This window comes from Protopterus annectens, chromosome 6.part0 (assembly GCF_019279795.1).
Source record: "Protopterus annectens isolate FY-2018-M chromosome 6.part0, PAN1.0, whole genome shotgun sequence".
In the NCBI taxonomy this organism is placed as follows: Eukaryota; Metazoa; Chordata; order Ceratodontiformes; family Protopteridae; genus Protopterus; species Protopterus annectens.
Window position 1 is genome coordinate 436,128,894 of NC_056737.1, and position 17,184 is coordinate 436,146,077.

Consider the following 17,184-nt stretch of genomic DNA (forward strand, 5'->3'; position numbering starts at 1 on the left):
CCTGTATCTTCTGGTCTTAAGTGAGACCAGATCTAGGTCCTCCTGCCTGTGGTTACATTCCTTCCCCTCCATCCTGCTGGTCTATCTGCCTGCTACCTTTTCTCTGGATTCCTTCTAGCAGCCTAATGTCCTTTTAAATACATGTCCTCTGGAATTGCACTATACCGCTGTAGTCTGACTAGACCCTGTATAGTACAAGTATTACATCTTTATTTCTGGCATCTATCATCATGAAGATACACCCTAGTGTTTTGTTTGCTTTTTTCATTGTCCTCTCACTCTGCTTGCAGTGGTCTTAATCAGGTAGGAACAACACCCCAGATACCTTTCCTGTTATTTTGTCATTGTTTCCACATTGTATGTGTATCCATATCACCGTGCAATGTGTGAAGTTAACAGATCTGTGCAAATTACAAATGAATAAACAGTAAGTTTAGCACTGTGGTTCACATAGTGTGCTTATATTCTAGGCTATAATACCTATGCAATAAACATATTGCAGAACATGGATACTGAGTTTAATAAAAGCTGTTGATAGCACTAGCCAATATTATACCATGATAAACAGTTATACAGCTAGATCTAATGCAATTTGAAAGGCTGTCCTATGTGAGAACTATCATTATATAATAGATCAGTTATGAAACATTTGTAATTCAGTACTTTAAATATATTTCATACAAGACACTACTTTCAGCTGTTTTTGTAGGGGGACAAGATATACTACACTCCCATTTTCAGGGGAGCTATGCCTCACATACCCCTCACTTACAGTTTCAAAAGGTCACAGTAGGACCACTCAAAGCATGATCCTTCTGGGACTTTACTGCATTTGCAGGTATGCAACTATGATAGGCAGGACCATGTTGTAGATGCCAGCACTACTGTAAGAAATCTCATCACACTCCCACTATGCTGTCTACTTGTGCTGGGAGAAGTTCAGCTAGCTAGACAACTGGGATCCTGACAATTGGAATGATATAAGAATGCAGCGCACATCAAAGTACCTTTCCTATTAAGTATTTATCAGATCTGAAAGGAAACACAAAAATGCCTGATATGATAAAGGCTTGTTAGCTGAAACTGATCTTGGTTTGCTTCCTGAAACAACAAATATTTAATAAATGAAAGGTACTCCGATGTGTGCTGGATTCTATTATCATTTGAATGTGATGTGCTTTGTTTTTACACACAGTCAGGGGACCTATAACAATTCAGTACCTTATTTTGATTTTTTTGGTTCCTCCACTCAGTTGAACTATAGGGTCTGTGAGAAGCTGATGTGATCAATTTAAAAGGTGGGATCTGATCTAGAATGATAGCTTTTATATCCCACTACAGGGAATGACAGAAGATTTGATATCAAAAAGACAGTATATGAGAAACACAAAAAAGTAGCACCTTATTTTGTTGTACTCTGTTTTCTCCTAAGTTTTTGACAGGTGAAATGTAATGCATTTCTGCTTCCGCCTTCTTTACCAGCCTCTTCATTTCTTCCTCACTTTCATCCATCAGACTGCCATACCTCTCAACTGTACAGATTTTTGCCTTATATTTTTGGTCTGTTTCTCATAAAATTGTGGTCTTCTGGCAAATCATTGAGGGTTGAACTCAGAAAATAATGACAGAATTTGAGTTTCAGCCTTTATACCCTTCAGAAATTTCATGCCAATGCAAAATCTGTTATTCTATCAACTTTCTATGTTTGTAAGAGCAATATTTAAAAAGTGTCCCTATTTTTGGGCGTTTGTCTCCCCATTACTTATGGCTTTGTCCAGATTTCTTGCTGTAAGATGTTGAGAGGTATGCAGACCGGTATCATCCGAATAGCTGAAGTTAAGATTTCTTCTGGAAATTTTCATTCCAACATCTGATTTGTCTAATTCAGTATTTTGCATGGTATATTCATCACATAAATTGAATAAGAAGGCCTTGTCTTACTCCCTTCCCTGTGTTGAACCAGTCAGTTATTCCATATTAACTTCTAACTGATTCTTCTGGTTCTGTATTCAAAGTGTTCAGAAGACAAATAACGTAACCAAATATCTCAATTTCTCTATGAACTTGGAACAGTTTTTTTATAGACCACACAGTCAAAGGTTTCTGAGTCGTCAACAAAGCAGTAGTGCATATTTTTCTGGAACTCTTCTGCTTTCACAATTATCCAGTGGATGTTAGCAGTTTGATCTTTGGTGCCTCTGCCCTTGCTAAAACCAGGCTGTATATCTGGCAGTTCTTGGTCCATTGCTGGAGGCTAGCTTACAAGATCTTGAGCATTACCTTGTTATCATATGAAATAAGAGCAAATGTTACATAAACAGAGTACTATTTAATATTGCTTTTTTGGGTATTGTAATACAAATTAAACGTTTTCACTATAGTGGCTACTGTCATGCTTTCCAAATTTGCTGGCTACTGAAAGGTATAGATGTAAGGATTTTAACACGGAAATACAAATAGCAAGACAGATGGGGTCACATTCATTCAGAGAATTTGCTCGAGCCCTTTTTATCTGGAGATTGTATTTGTAAAGTATCAGAGCTCTTCCACTTATTTTGTTGGACCAAGCACTGCAAATATATTTTACAGTGAGGAAATAATGGTATCTGGGTGGTGGTGTTGCTACAAAATCTATAATAGCTACTCTAGCAAGGGAATTGAGTTTTGCAGAAAGCAGCAATTTGTTCTAGCCTATTTTTTTCATGTTGCCTGCATTAAATAAGGCAAAAAGTAAGTGGGTGAATTTGTTATGGTAAGGAGTTTGAAATGAATCCGCGGTAGTGGTGCTGCGGTAGCGTTGTCGCCTCACAGCAAAATGTTGTCCCATTCAATTCTCAGCTAGAGCGTCTTCTGTGTGGAGGCATGCATGAATGGGTGTACCTTTGTTGAAGGTTGTGCGTCAGGGCTGGTAACTCGGCACGTAAAAATCCACTACCAAACATTAGCGGACCGGAGTTAGTTTGAAATGAAAGTGCATACTGGTCCAGGCTTGGTTTCTATATTAGAAGTAATAGGAAAATATTGGTGTTTGATGAGAAATGTGGGTCATTTCAAAAGTACTATGCCTAGTTCTTAATTTTGGGAAGAGGGCACCAACTTATTAAAACTGTAGTGTGTTTATGTGCCTGTAGAAATGTGAGAAATATTTATAACTGTGTTTTATCTATTGGAAGTGAGTTTATTTGAATATATGCAACCGTGATAATGATTTTGCAAAATATCTTGCCTCAAAAGGGGTCTGCAAGTCTTGACTTACTGGGCAGGTTTTCAAGTGGTAATAGAAAAAAATGGGAAAAAAATAAAGTATGAGGTGGCATTCTTGTGGGGAAAAAAACAGAGTTTTTTGAAATTTGGTATGGTCAAAAGATCTTGGTACACATATTTTATTATAAAGGAGACAGGTAGCAGAAATTATTGAGAATATAGTAGATTCTAAGGAAAAAGTTCAGCTAGATAGATAAATGTTAAGCTAACTACATTGTTTAGTCAGAGCATATGAGAAGTGTAATAAAACTTACAATGATTGGCCAGTGAGGTAAGTAAAAGTAATTCTAGCTGGCTTGCCCCATCAAGACTTATAACAGGAGTAGGTGGTGTTACATTATGTAATTAGGAAATGGTGCAGAGTGTGGGAATGGAATGCGATGATGAGAGGACCAGGGCATCACGCACAGATATAGGGATGAGCAGGGCTAAGCTAGCATCAACTAATTAGTCCCAAAGACCACCTGGGAACAGGACTACATCTTTATTGCAGGTAAATGTGCTACAGAAGTAGGCTATTTGTTAGGACCTTTGTTTCTTCCAGAGACATCAGCATATCCTAGGTAAGATACTAAGTTATTATGAGTCCAGTTGAATCACAGCCATAAAATTTTCTTCCTGCTGTGGGAGTGGGAGTTCCTGTTGTAGTGATAGAGTAATGGACCCTCATACTCAATGTAGTCCAGCTATGTAGGGCAAACAAGGGCTAGTGTCCACTTTTACACTTTATTGAGTTCTGCCCTACCACAACCCCAAAAATAAATGTGAATTAGTTTTCAGAGGTTAAAATTTGTGAAGTGGGTAAAAAGAAAAAAAAGGCTAAAGCATTGTATAAGTAACCAAAAATCCAAAGTGAGACAGAATCAGAAGCAATATATATTTCCCTCTAATACCATTTCAAAAGAATGACATAAAAAGTAAAATGTTTACAGGTTTGAGGTGCCCCTTTAAAACAAGTGCATAACATAACTCATAAATGATTGACTTCAACAACTGGCATAGTTTCTGGTGTCATTCTAAGGGGATCCAGTTCCTGTCATCCTGGGATGACATGGTTGATAGACCATGCTGCTTTGTCAGAGATGGTCTTCACCTGGTATAGGATCATAGGAAGTTACTAGGCTAATGGCCCTGAGGCCGTTACAAGCCTAGCCAAGAGGTTATCCCCAAAAAGAAACCTCAGTCAGCACCTGTCACCTCTGTCAATCAGGGACACAGGTGGAACTCCTGGGACAAATTTGTGGTTTCCCGTCCACTCATCAAAGATGAGCTTGAAGAGCATCAGCGAGGTGCTCTGTTTAACATGTATGGGAAGTCTATTCCAAATACAGGGCAGCCTCTGGGAGACAAAACTGTCTCAGCAGAAGGTTTTGTTGATGTCGCATATTAGATTCAGGACTTTTAAGTGGGTAATGTGTGAGGAATTAGACTTACGGATATGGAGCATCTCTTGTAGGGCAGGGTCTGAGATTGCCTTGTAGGCAAGACACGGATCACCCCTGAGCAATCTGTACGATACCGAATAGAGTGATAGTGATCTGAGCCTGTCCACATAGGACAGGTGTTAGAGGCCATGAATTCTCTTTGTGAGGTATTTCAGTGGCCTTTCCAGTTGGTGCAGATGTTTGGAGAGGTACATACCAAACCGGGCATTATACTCAATTATTGGTCTAATGAGGGAGGAGTATAGAGAGGTAATAACCTCCTTTTTTTCTGAATGCAATCTCTTTACTTATGAGATGAACTGAGTAAAATGCTTTTCTGTCCACTGCTGCTACATGATGGCCAAATGTGAGGTTGTTATCAACCTGAGTCCCCAGGTCTCTCACCACAGGTTGTGTGCTTAGGGGGTTGCCATTGATGTGGTAATCAGTAGGGGCCATGTTTTTGCTAAATTGTATGAGGATACACTTTTTTGTGTTTAGCTTGAGGCCATGATTTTGGCGCCAGTCATTAGTTGCTGTGAGACCTTCTTGCAGTATGTTAACATCATTTGGGAAGTCAATGACAGCACCCAACTTACGGTCATCAGCAAACTTAGTCAGCCATAGGCCTTTTGTCTTTGCCTGGACCTCTGAGAAGTAGATGCCAAACAGTAGGGTTCCCAGGACAGATCCTTGCTGAACTCCACTAGTGACAGGTCTGCTATCAGAGGTGGAGGCACCTATTTTGACTTGAGAGTCCTGTCGGTGAGCCATTTGGCCACCCACCTGATGAGATAGGGATTTATGTCAAGTTGTGCTAGCTTTTCAATGATGCCCAAGTGGAGGATTGTGTCAAAGGCCTTGGCCAAGTCAAGGTAAGCTGTATGCACTGACTTTCCCTCATCCAGGGCCTTGGTAACAGTCTCAAAGAAGTCAACCAGGTGCAACAGGCAAGATCTGCCCTGGATGAATCTGAGCTGGGTGGGGATCAAGTGCTTGGAGATTGCCTAAGTCCTTGTTTATGAGATACATAATAACATGGTCCATGGCTTTACAGATCAGACTTGTCAAGCTAATGGGGCAATAGTTTCCAGGGTCAGTAGTGGCACCACCTTTGTGCAAGGGGATGACAATGGCAGTTTTCCACTCTGATGGAATGAAGTCTGTACTTATGCTGTGGTTGAATAGGGTGCTCAATGACAAAGTCAGTGCTTGCTGGAGATGGCGCAGAATACAGCCTGGGATACTATCAGGTCCCATGGAAGCTGTGTTCTTTGCCTTGGATAGGGCCTTTAGCACTTGATCTATGGAGATGTGAGGTACAGGACAAGTATTGGGGATGTCAAAAGGGCCTTTGGGGGTACAGGGTGGTGAGGTTTGTGCTGAACCTATCTGCTAGCAGGTTGGGCAAGTCAACAGGATTAGTGTACACCTCTAGGCTTTTGGCTACTGGTAAGGCATTTGCCTCCCCATAGTGATTTTTTAGGCAAGGTCTCAAGAAGAAAATTTCTGATGTGAAAATATCACTCCCAAATAAATTAAAGGTAATACTGCTAAAGTCTAGGAATTTAAATCAGAAACTGGACTCTCTGGAAGTACTCCTCTCCCTGAAGTATTTTGATGGCTGTGCAGTCTCAGAAACTTGGTTCAGGGCCACAGAGAGTACCCCGGCCTTGCTAGGCTACAATGCCTTCAACACTTTCAGATGACAAAATGAATGCGTGAGAACCAAAGGAAGAGGAGTATCTATCTTTGTCAAAGATAAATACACCTCTAGACTGGTTAGACAGGAAAACTCCATGGAGTTACTCCAAGTTCAACTAACTGTGGGTAAGACCCACCCCCTTCACGTCATTGTTAGCTATAGGCTCCCTTCTGTGAACCAAGATACCCATGCTGTTTATTTGGACCTACTTGAGTCAATCAAATTACAACCAAACTCTCTAGTCATGGGTGATTTTAACTATACCTCCATTGACTGGGAAACTTATATGAGTACCAACATGCTTGCACTGTAATGCTAATGCCCTTGAACAAATAGTATGCAACCCCAAAAGGGGCTCAAATACTCCCGACCTGGTCCTCACCAACATGGGTGACAGTTGCACCACCACAAGTATAGAACCCTCACTGGTTAAATCTGATCACAAATCAGTCACATTTGAAATAGCTATAACACCTGAACCCCTCTTAGGTGAAATCATGCTAAAAATGTCACCAAAGCTAATTATATCCTCGTAAGGGATGGCATAAATAATTCCCAAGCTCCTGTTCCCACAGATGGCATTGACAACTATACTAATCTATATACAAATGCCCTGTACAAGCACTTATACAAATGTATTGACACAGCTATATCTGATAGGATCAAAAGAAGATCCTCAAGAAAAAAACAAGCCTCCCAGATGGATATCTAGCATTAATAAGTTATACAACAAGATGAATTTGCTGTTTAAGAATAAAAAAGAGAGGTCACAGCACTGGAAGAAAACCCTCCTCTGCTTGAACAAACAAATAAAACAACTTGTAAAATTCTCTAAGGGCAACTTTAAAAAACTTTAGCAACCATAGCTAGGGATATCCACAATGCGTTCTTCAGCTGTATCTGTAACCTGAAAGGTAGGACACAGACATGTACTGAACTAGCTGTGGATAGAAGCACATATACTGATCCTGTGAAAATACCTAACCTATTAGCTGACAGATTGGGCAAAAAGTTCACCCCCTCCCCCATCCCCTCTAAACATTCCACAAAAAATTCCCTCTACATCTGCCCACCTTGCATCTCCAAAAAGCAAGTCATTAATACTCTCTCCAAGGCCAAAAACACAGCCTCTATGGGACCAGATGGCATCTCAGGTTGTGTTCTAAATGGTCTAAAACATAAGTTAGCAACTCCAGTAGGTTTTCTCTTCAACCACAGCCTGAGTACTGGTTTTGTCCCTGCTGAATGGAAAACAGCAACCGTCATCCCACCCTGGGAACTACAGACCCATAAGCTTAACCAGCCTTATCTGTAAGGCCATGGAACAAATCATCATGGACCTTATAAATAAGGATATAGGTGCTCTCCAAACCCTTGATCTGACACAGTTTGGTTTTGTCAAAGGCAGGTCAAGCCTATTAAACCTGGTGGACTTCTTTGAAAACATCACCAGAGCCATGGATGGAGACAAATCTGTGCATACAGCCTACCTTGACTTAGTCAAGGCCTTCAACACAGTCCCACATTCTGGCATCATTAATAAACTCTCCCAGTTGAATGTCAACTCTTATGTCATCAGGTGGGTTGCTAACTGGCTTACTGACAGATCACACTCAGTTAAAGTTAAGGACTTTACCTCAACCAGCAGACCTGTTACCAGTGGGGTTCCACAGGGGTCAGTGCCGGGCCACCTATAGTTTGGAATATACTTCTCAAAAGTTCAGACCAAAACAGAGGGGCTGTGGCTGACTATGTTTGCAGATGACTGCAAATTAGATGCAATCACTGAATCCCCAAATGATGTCAATACACTTCAAAAGGGACTTACACAAACCAATGATTGGTGCCAAAGCCATGGACTCAAACTCAGTGCAAAAAAAAATACATTCTCATCCCCTTTGGTAAAAATGATATCACTGCAGACAATCATATAAATAATAATCCCTTAAGTAACAACTCAGTAGTGAGAGACTTGGGAACTCACGATGACTGTAGCCTAAACTTTGACCACTGTGTGTCTACTGTGGTAAGGAAGACATTCTACATCATACACCTCATTAGCAAAGGCATTTCCTTAAGAGACAAAAGAGGTCATAACACCCCTGTACTCAACCCTCATTAGGCCAGTAATTGAGTACAATGCTCCCTTTGCTATGAACCTTACCAGGCACCTGCAGCAACTTGAGAGACCTCAAGAGATTTCTAACCAAGAAAATTCAAGGTCTCTAGCACATGTCATACATTGACAGACTGAAGTCACTATCACTGTACTCAGTAGTGTAGCAACTACTTAATGGAGACTTGTGTCTGGCCTACAGAGTAATCTCGGATCCAAACCTAATGGAAATGCTGCACATCTGCAAGTCAAATGGGACAAGAACCACCCACTCCAGAGATCTTAACCCGGCCTGCAACATAAATAGGAACTGCTGGAAGAGACAGATATGTCTCTCAGAAGTTGCCACTCCTCTGGAATAGGCTACCTGTTCACATCAAACAAAGCCCCTCTATGACCCTGTTTAAGCATAGCCTGGATGGGAAACCATAAATTCCAGCTGGGGGTTTCACCTATGACCCTCGTAAATATGGGCAGTCATTGCTAACTAAGATGTCGAGTTTAAGCAAGATCCTTTACATTGGGTTTCTTTAGTATTGTGTGCAAAAGGCTAGGCTTATAAATATTCTTGGGTCAATAGCCTAGTAGTCACCTATGAACCTATAACACCATGAGATTTCATAGTAGCTTCAGTCTAATGTTGAATGTTTGATTTGATGAGTGTGGATGTGGTTAGAACATTTCTTTTCTGGTACTAAGAAGAACTAGTCGGAACTTATATTTTTTATTAGACCTGAAGGAAGTGACGGTGCAGTGATCACTGACGTTAAGTTCTTCTAAAGTCAGTGAGTCATTTTTTTGTTGATTACACATGAGAACTATATCAAGGAGTGAATGTTTAGATGAATGTGGATTTGTATTATGAAAGATTGTTCAATAGGAGGGACAGGCCAAAGGCTATTATGATACCAAAGATGTCTTGTCTGGCAATGCCAATAAAACTGATGCTTACATTCCCCTGAAGGAAGAGGTTGGTTGATTGGCAATTCATGATGACAATGAGTGAAGAAGGTTAGCAAATGCAATGGGTGATCAGGAAGAAGGGAAGCATATAAAGGCAGTCCAAACACTGGTAGTATCGAGGATATACAGGTCAGTCAGAATCCCGTTAAATTTGAATTCATCTGTGTCAGAAGATGACTCTGTTGCCTGGAACTTCAGACTGAATTTTTTTTAATAAAAGAGGCAGCCTCCTCTGATTTATTTACTTTGCATGTATTTGCAGATGATTGTGAAGTTAGAGAAGTAGAAGTCCAGAGGTCGAGTCAAGTTTTAACTATGTTCCACAAATATTGACATCATCTAGTTACTTTTGTAGGACCCATGCATGGATGGTGTCTGTTTTGCTGTTGATGCTACCACAGTTAAGAAGGTCACATTTTAGTTCATTTAGAGAGTGCTGAGTGCTGGCTGTTGGAGATGAAGTTTTCAAAAGTGGAGTTTTTGAAACAGCACTGTATGTCAGCCCAGGGTTGAGCTTAATATCCCCTGAAGGTAATTAAAGAATAAATACAAAGGTATCTTGTGTGTGTGATTTGGGGGAATGTGTGTTTTTAAGCAGATTCTGAGATAGTTTTGTTTATGCCGATGAAAGTGCTGATGGAGAATGAAAGTTAATACAAGGATGGTAGGTGAGATCTGAAAAGTGTGCTTAGTCTGGGGAAGGAGAGGATGGAAGGACAAAGTGAAAAGGTGGGAGCAGGTACATGGCAAGAAGGGTAGACATGAAATCAGTGTAATGTAAAGAGATGAGGAAGACAAGTAAAACGAGAGTTGTTTGTAGAATGCATTTTGTAGTGGTGGTGTAAGTCATGTTGATTTTTACAACTTAGTGCATCAGTCTGGTTCTGATATATTTTTGATTTATAACTAATTTCATTTTTACATATGTTCCTCATGCTAATGTTGAAAGTTGTTTGTCTTTCGGCTTTTCCCAGTAAGGGGTCGCCACAGCGGAACTCCGGTCCGCTAATGATTGGCAGTAGATTTTTACGAAACTCTGAGGTGCCAACTCGACACCCAACCTTCAACGAAGGCATGCCCATTTACATACGCATGTCTTTCGAAAGCTACCCAACCGTGGGGAGGACATGCAGACTCCACACAGAAGACACTTCCAAGCCCAGCCGAGAATCGAACGGGAGAACCTCTTGCTGTGAGGTAACAATGCTACCGCCTTACCACAACGGCGGCTGACTAAAGTTGAAAGTGATGTTGCAAAAAAGTTAATAGTGTGATGTTTGATTTTTGTTAACTTCACTGTTTATTCCATTTTTCTCTATAACCATACCCACAAAATGATGACATGGTAACTATTAGGTAATAGTTTACATGCATATGCAAAGCATTGTGGGTAATCATAAAAACTAAAACTAAGACATTTGAAGAGTAGCTTCTTACTTACATTGTAGTTTTACTGCTACATTTTCACATATGTTAATCTTCAATGTAATGTGTTCTGTTTGCATGACCTGGTTGAAAACTTGTCTTTCTAGGAAGTAAGAAATTCTAATTGATGCATTTAATTTGGAAATCCAGTAGCCTGTACATTAAATTAGATAGTGAGACATTGTGGGTTCAGTCTTCCCTGATGTCATGGTAGCGGTTTCCAGCTACAAGAAAAAATTCAGGGAGTCATCCTTATCACCAAAATAAAATACAAAAACAACACACACTTGCATCAAACATATATAATCTGATAGTGTATATACTTAAGAGGTCATAACCAGCTACAAAGATTTGTTACCTACACTTGCATCAGAAAGAGACTAATTCATTTTAAGATAACGGTTAGGAAACAAGAACTGTGGATGTCAGCTACATGACTGTATACAGGAGAAGGAAAATAAGGTTAGCATAGGGAAATAAGTGCGTTAGCTCATGCCACGGGCACTGCAAAACAGAGAAGAGACTGCATGCAGATTAGTAGATCATACTTAAAAAGCTGTAGATAGAAATAGCAGATACAGAAACTTTAATAGCAGGACTTTTAACTCCCATCTAAAGTGCTGCACATAATGAATGGAGATGCACAGGTGATAATGGTAGCATTTTAGCTGCCACATAAGGTACTGAAGATAAGAAACAGAGATGCATTGGTGATAATAGCATCACTTCATCTGTCATATAAGGTACTGCAGATAATGGATGGAGGCGCACCACTTTAGCTCCTACTTGAGGCACTGCAGATATGGATTAGAAATGCAACAGTAACAGCAGCAGTTCTTTAGCTCTTACATAAGGTACAGCAAGAAAGGAATGGAGGTGCAGCCATGTTAGCCATGGCACTGTAGATAAGGGTAAGAAATGGAATACTGGAGCATTAGTAGTCCTTCAGATCTCCCCTAAGGTACTGTAATTTAGAGATGCATTACTGGAGTGTTAGTAGTCCTTCAGATCTCCCCTAAGGTACAGTAAGTTAGAGATGTACTACTGGAGCATTAGTAGTCCTTCAGATCTCCCCTAAGGTACTGTAAGTTAGTGATGAAGTACTGAAGTATTATTAATCCTTCAGATCTCCCCTAAGGTACTGTAGGTTAAAGATGTAGTAACTGGAGTGTTAGTAGTCCTTCAGATTTCCCCTAAAGTACTGTAAATTAGAAATGCAGTGCTAGAGTGTTAGTAGTCCTTCCGATCTCCCCTAAGGTACACCTTTAAGTAGATACACTAAAATGTTCTTGCCACCCTTTATGAGTATTTAATAGTGCCCACCTTCGAAATCAAGCAGGGTCATGCCTGATAATCCTGGTATAAATTTATATCTACCCATCCAGTTATCAAGACTACATTTAAAGACAGGCAAGGTAGTACTTTGTTTGACCTGTAGTGGTAACTTACTCTGTAGACACCTATGTGGCTGAGAAGTAAAAAAATGTAAGAAACCTGAGGGTGGCCTGAGATAAGGGTGGGAGGGGGAGCAAAACAAACTGGAGCAGTTTTATACTTATGTATCTCTGGGGAGAGGAAGATGAAGAAAATACAGGACCTGGTTGGAAGACAATTACTACAAGGCAATCAGCTAGCAGAACAACTGTTACTAAGCAAGAATGCTAAAGAAAAGAAATCTATGTATCAAACCACTGTCTGCCATTCTGTAAGGAAATCACACAATGGTATATATTCTAAGAAAGTTAAATTACATAAACAATATACAATAAATACATTAAAAACAGGGGCTTTGCTGCTGAGGAAATATTTATTTCTTTATATAGTTAGCAGATGAGTCCTGGTAGAGAGAGTCATGTAGTCTTCAGTATTAAGGGTGATGAGTTAATACTCCTTGACCAACCGAAAAAAGGGAGATAGAGAAAAAGTGCCTTTTTTCACTAAATCTGCTTACTCTGTACTATGCAGAGAAGGGGATGGCAGCTCAATCTAACAACATAAATCCAGAAAATAATTTTGTTTGGCAGGATATTCCAATAGAAGTAAGAAAAGAATTGATTTAAGCAAGAAGATTCAGGTGTAAATACCACAATGTGCTGAGAAATATAATATAGGGAGAATACTTTTCCCCATTAGCATGACCATGGAGGGAAAAAAAGAACAGGAACTCTGCTAGTCATCTGGATGTTCCCTGGACTTGCTGGGGTATTATCTGTAGGGCTCTGTAGTGTTGATTTCTGTCTTGTCTTTGGTGCAGCTGAGCTGTTGGTTGCTGCACAATGGGCCGTTGGCTGTAGGAAAACTTCTTACCATTTAGGAATGGAAATATTAAACATTTGCTTCATCATCACTGCCTTCCTCTTCTTTTATAGTTTTGCTGTACTTCCACAGTTGCTTACCAAAACAAAGATGTATTTAAGGAAGCATGATGTTTTTTATTTTACGTCTTCCATGAAGAGCTTGACTCAGAGATTGCATGTCTCCTTATAATTACAGATGTAGTCAATGCGATCAGGGCCAGCCTTTGGTCAACTGTTGTCGTATGCAAAAGGTCTCCCCAGTGCCCCCCCAATACCACCTGGTGCCCCCATCCTGGTCTACCTACAACTTCCAGATTACTGGAAAAGTGCCCCTGCTAGAGCAGTACCCTCGGCAGCTGCCTAGTTGGCCTATGCCTAAGGCCAGCTATGAATGCGATTAGACAGATTGAAAAGAAGGCTCCACTTGTCATTGTTCTTTGCAACCACAAGAAATCTTGGTTAAATGCATTTTTGTTGACTGTAATCTAAGGCCTCATACAGAGCTTACTAGTGATAATTAACTATTATCTGTAAAGTTTTAAGACTGTTTTTTAAGGTAATCTTGAGCCTTTTTGTTTGTACATCATGGGCGCCCTCACCTTACCTACCATGGTATACAGGTTCCCAGTCATTTAATTCTAACTGAGAATGTTTGTATGGCAACTTGAACCTGCTCTAAAAATGGTTCTATGATACTGGATAATATAAAATATAAGATTCAATTCTCTTTCATGTTATGGGATGTGTGCACTTCTCTTGCAAAATCTGCCCTTTACTATGGATTCTTTGTCTGGTAGTGAAGAATGGGAAACTCACTCTCTGTCAACAGCTAATTCACAGAAGCTCAAAACATTTACATTAGAAGATCAACCATCTCTTGTGGTGGTGGTTCAACTCAGAGAAGATGGAGAAAGTGAGTGTCACATTTTCATCACTTTCCTCCTGTTCTCCAGGTTTATGTGTACTTAGAGTTGAGATATATAGTTGTAGGGAGGATCATTGATCCTTGAGATATATAGTTGTAGGGAGGATCATTGATCCTATGTCAGGAGGATTGGCGGGGCTCCCCTACAAAAAACCTTGGGAATTACATGCTTTGAGTAGTGACCTCCTAGAATTTTAGATTTTTTTGGGGGGGGGGTGAATAATTGCATGTTAACTAAACAAGACACAATTATTCATAGTAATCCCACAAGAATATATATCTGCTGTTTTTCTCTGGTACTGTGCTGAAGTAAGGAAAATAGTAGCTTTATCTTTTGTAAGGTTTTTAATGGGATTATCTGTAGGAAATCTGTATAACTGGTCTCTCTTTCTGATGTGGAGGGAGGCTGTGGATTGTAATTTAGATGTTTTACTAAAAGCTTCTTTAAAATAGTAAACAAGGTCCACGAGTAGAAGAACTGCCTGAATGATAATATTTCATTATCAAATTAGCTGTTTCCTGAAATATAACATCTTCAGGGATGAGCCAAAGTACATAAACTGATGATCTTCTAAATCTGAAAACATAACTGGAGATTGATTCCTCTTTAGGCACAAAGGTTACTCTTCAGAGAAGGAAAAGGACAGAGTTGAAGTTGATCTTTTATGAAAAAATGCAAGTTCAATTGCAGAAAGAACTGGCAGAATTAAACAAGCAGATTATGGGTGATTTACTTTTCTGTCAATATGAAATGTATTACAAGGTTTTAGATAGAGTGGAAGAAGAAATGTAACACTTTATATCATAAAAAAGTAGAAAATTAGGGATATCAAACAGTATCATTATAAAGAAGTTTATCCTACTAACAAACTATTTTTTAAGAGGGATATTACTAGTTTGGATGAACACGAGGAAGACATTTTAAATGATGCTACTCTTGTTAATGATGAGTATAAGTATGGGGATGTTCAACAAGGGTTGGCTAATGAGGATCCCCCCCTACGTTGCTCAGAAAAAATAGCGAACAGGAATTATGCATACAGTCATGTGGTTCAGCACCCCAAGAGTTATTCCTACAGGTTGAGGAGCAGGAACAAGTACTGATCCCACTCCCTACTGTAGAAGAACAACATATTATTCACACTTTTCAGGGGTTTAACATATATAATTACACTGACGACCTATCACGAGGAATATTTTTCCCTTTTTGTAAAAGATTTTAAAAATGTACCTGTAAAAATTCCTGATATAGCTGATGGTCTTCTAGATATTCATTTGTATACCAGAAAAATTGAATTTTCAGGTTATTTTTTCTAAAAAGGAAGGGTTGAACACCTATAAGGGTGGTCTTAAGAAAACTAGCTCCTATAATCCACCCCTTCATCCCCTAATTTACACTTTTGAGAAAGATGTTAAAGAAGATTTATACCATCTTTTGGCAGGATACAAAAGATCTGTTTCAAATTTAAACCAGAAAGCGAAAATTTTGTTAAATCAAATTAGAGGAGATAGGTCAGTTCGTATTATGACCCCAGACAAGGGAGGGGATATTGTTATTTTTAATTCAACTGATTACATCAATAGTATGCAGGAGTTGTTATTTAATCAGGATAATTATCTACAGGTTTCTATTAATAAGATTCATATTGCCTACCAACGTATTGATAGTTTTTTACAGGAATTCTAATTGGATCAGCGTATTGATCAGGATACCTATGATGTGCTGACCAATGCACATCCCAGGGTCCCTGTTATATTTGGAATAACCAAAGTACACAAGAGTGTTTGTACACCCCCCTTTCAACCAATAGTTTCTGCTAGAGGTTCTAAAACTCATAATTTGCCCATTTTTGTTGAGAACAAGGTTAAACATATTGTGGAAGGAGTTTCCCATCTTGTCAGGGACTCTTGAGAAATTCTAGGACAGCTTAGTCAGGACATATGGAGTTCTGATTTAACCTTTTTGACTATTGATGTCAAGGATTTGTTCACTTGTATTCCTAAACAAGAAGGTATGGGATACTTTGAAGAAATGTTATTCCTTGACTCTATTTTGACACATTATGAGGTTACATTGATATGTGAGTTGATGTCTGTTATTTTGGACTACAACTATATATATTTTGAGGGGCAATATTGCCAGCAAGTTTCTGGAGTGGCTATGGGAGTGGTATGTGCTCCGGCTTATGCTAACATAGTACTTCTAGGATGGGAACTTAATCATGTATTCAATAGTAGCTGGTGGGCTGAACACATTTTATTATATAACAGATACCTGGATGATATTTTTATTTTATGGAAAGGGGAAAAGGATAACATTCCCATTTTTACAGAATATTTAAATGGTACTACTTCCTTTCTTAAGTTCCCCTTTTCTTACGATGACCAAGAGTTATCTTACCTGGACACCTTAATTTCCCATACCCTACATGGTTTTAAGTCTAGGGTGTTTCGCAAAAGTACTTTTTGTAATTCCTACCTGCATTTTTCAAATCATCATCCATTTTCACAAAAGAAAAGTATCATCAAAGGTCAAGCTATACGTATTGCACAGATGAACTTGGAATTAGATGGTGTTAAAAAGGAATTTGTCATCCTTAGAGACATGTTTATTGAAAGAGTCTATAGTGGATGGGGTTTACCATGAGTGGGGTAAGAAGTACAAACCACTCTTAGGGGCAGGACCTTCATTAAAAGCAAACCTGGGTAAAACAGTTCCTCCTTCTGGACCTGTAAATTATACACAAGCTTGTATGGTTCAACACAGTGTCCTATCTAAAGACATCAAAGGTATTTTACAAAGGAACTGGAGTATATTCAGGACTAACCAGGATATATACCATGTTGTGGGTGACCAACCTCTCTTTATTACTAAGGTAGGGATGAACTTAAAAGAACTAGTGGAAACGCCCACTACATACAAAGAACATAACAATGGGAAAGGTACTAGGTGTTGTGGTTGTTGTCCATAGTGTGGTTTTATTTTTAAGGAAACTAGTGTTACATTAGGTGATAAAATGAGAACTAACATTATTTTTAGAAATGGTAATTGCAATACCCAGAGA